Raw genomic sequence first — 2,726 nt, forward strand, 5'->3', positions numbered from 1 at the left:
GCACCTTCAGCCGGGGATCCATCACTCCCAAGCTCACCGAACGCCTCCTCCGCAGCAACGCGATGCAAACAGCAGCTTTATTTAACAACGATTCGTGGCATTCGAGGCAACTATTTTGAAGCACAGGAGGGCGCGGGGCGAGCCTCCCCACCAGCTCCTTGGCCGAGATCCGCAGGGAGCGAGCAGGTCACCCTAAGGTGGGAATGCCCGGGTCTGTGCCCCGCCGCGGGGCCGTGACTCCTGCCCTGGGATTCACAGCCTCCCGGGATCCGAGCTTCTCCTCCCGCAGCCAAAAGCAAAAAGGAGCCCAGTGGCTTTGTGGCCGAGACCTGCAGAGAGCGACCACCCTGGTGGGTCACAGGGACATCCTTGGGGTCTGCTTCCACCCACGGATCCGTGACCCCTTCCCTGGGGTTTGCAGCTCCCTGGGATCTGATCTCCAGCTCCCTCAGCAAAAAGGATCCCAGTGGCTCCACGGCCGAGACCTGCGTGATCCCCACAGACACCGGTGGGTCACGGTGACCACCCAGGGCCTCTGTGCCCACCCAGGGGCCCGTCACCCGCAGCCCCTCGAGTCCGGGGACACCGAAAGCAAAAAGAGACCCGCAAACAATGGGTCCCGCGGCTTCCCCGCGCGGGCGGGGCCGCCGGAGCCTCCCGCCGCCTCGGCAGGCACGGACGGGGTTCGAACCCGCGATCTTCGGTTTACGAGACCGACGCCTTACCACTTGGCCACCGCGCCTGACGGGCTTGCAGCTCCCGCGCGCCGCCCCTGGAACCGCGCGGCCGCGCACCGAGCGGGGGATCCGGGGACCCCCTGCTCGGCTCTGCATCCCCCCTCCTCCCGGGACCCCCCCCTGCTCGGTTCTGCATCCCCCCGCCTCCCGGGACCCTCCTTGCTCGGCTCTGCATCCCCCCTCCTCCCGGGACCCCCCCCTGCTCGGCTCCGCATCCCCCCCTTCTGCAGGGACCCCCTGCTCGGCTCTGCATCCCCCCGCCTCCCGGGACCCCCTGCTCGGCTCTGCATCCCCCACCTCCCGGGACCCCCCCTGCTCGGCTCTGCATCCCCCCTCCTCCCGGGACCCCCCCCTGCTCGGCTCCGCATCCCCCCCTTCTGCAGGGACCCCCTGCTCGGCTCTGCATCCCCCCGCCTCCCGGGACCCCCTGCTCGGCTCTGCATCCCCCACCTCCCGGGACCCCCCCTGCTCGGCTCTGCATCCCCCACCTCCCGGGACCCCCCCTGCTCGGCTCTGCATCCCCCACCTCCCGGGACCCCCCCTGCTCGGCTCTGCATCCCCCCTCCTCCCGGGACCCCCCCCTGCTTGGCTCTGCATCCCCCCCCCTCCCGGGACGCCCCTGCTCGGCTCTGCATCCCCCCCTTCTGCAGGGACCCCCCTTTTTGGCTGCCTGTGGTCGGTGGGCGCTCCCCTGCCCACTGCGCCCCTTCTTCCCTCAGCAAAATCGCCCCAAATCCCTTTTCAGGATTCCCGCACAGACACCCCCCTTTCCCCCGCACAGACACCCCCTCTTTACCCCACACCCAGTCCCCTGGGCTGGTATCAGGCAATCTCACATGGTTCATGTCAGGAAATGTTTCCTGATATTCAAAATGAATTTTCACATTTCACTCGCGCCCGATTATCTGCTGTTTACACAGTAAAATCACACTGGCATAAATCATAAATACAATACTTCATTATTAATATTTCCTCCCCCGGGTTTCCAGCTACCAAATATTTAGTCTTATGGCTAATGCTTGGTTAAAACCCAAGAAATTAATCAGCTCTCGTTTTTATCACCACTGGCTGTGGGGCAGGAGGGGAGAATTTGAAGGATGCGGTTTTGAACCATTATTTGGCTTTGCGTTGAACTTTCTCATTCTGGTTTCTAGTTTTCAACCGCTGCTGGGTGGCAGAAAATAATCTGCTATTTTTTGGCTTACGTACTCCTCAAAAACACAAACTAAACCAATCAAACAAAAAGAAAATTAAAAAGATCCAAGCACAGCTAGAGCCTACCACCACTCTGACATAATATAATGCTTCTTTTTACTTTATATCTATGAATTTGTAACCAGGCACCCCTGTTTAATCAGATTCAAGTTACACAACCTTTATGACAAGAACGCATACTGTATTTGCCACGTGCTCCTTGCACAAATAAATAAAACACGTGAGGTCTGAACAGCTTGTTCCAAAGAGGAACAGTTGCTTTCCTAAGGGCAAGTCCTGTTTTTAGGTGTTTATGCAGATATTGTGCCAAATACCTCCTCCTCCTCTAATACTGAGGCTTATTTTTTGGATGATACAACCACTTGGTGTCCTCTGCTGGGGGAAAGCTCTGCTGCACCGGGGCTGCTGAGGGGGCTTCAGGGCTGCCCCTTAACCCAAGCTTACACTGTATTTCCTTGAATACAAGCAAACCTCTCTGCTGCTGCTTTTCTCCGCGCAAGCCCCCAGTTCCTTGCTTTGCCCAGCCAGAACTCGGCTCCTCATTCTGTGCTTTGCCTGGAGAGGGTAAGGGGTTCCCTCTCCGTCACACTGGACAAGTAGCGGAGGGCTGAGAGCAATCCTGCCCAGGGACCCGTCCAGGTTTTAAATAAAAACCTGAGTACACGAAGAAAAGCCACTCAGTGGCCAGGAGAGACAGGGTTTCATAAAACACAGCCTACAATTTGCTGGTGTTACAGTGCAATGGGGAAAGAGCGAGTGCAGCCTTTCAGCAGC

At 58.8% G+C, this 2,726-nt stretch overlaps 1 non-coding gene across 1 annotated transcript; it reads right to left on the reverse strand.

The window, feature by feature from the left end:
* Window positions 1–670: 670 nt before the first annotated feature.
* TRNAT-CGU (transfer RNA threonine (anticodon CGU)) lies at window positions 671–742 on the reverse strand. The gene has a single exon. It is a non-coding gene; the product is annotated as a tRNA-Thr (tRNA).
* Between the last annotated feature and the right edge of the window lie 1,984 nt (window positions 743–2,726).

This window comes from Phaenicophaeus curvirostris, chromosome 19 (assembly GCF_032191515.1).
Source record: "Phaenicophaeus curvirostris isolate KB17595 chromosome 19, BPBGC_Pcur_1.0, whole genome shotgun sequence".
Classification (NCBI taxonomy): domain Eukaryota; kingdom Metazoa; phylum Chordata; class Aves; order Cuculiformes; family Cuculidae; genus Phaenicophaeus; species Phaenicophaeus curvirostris.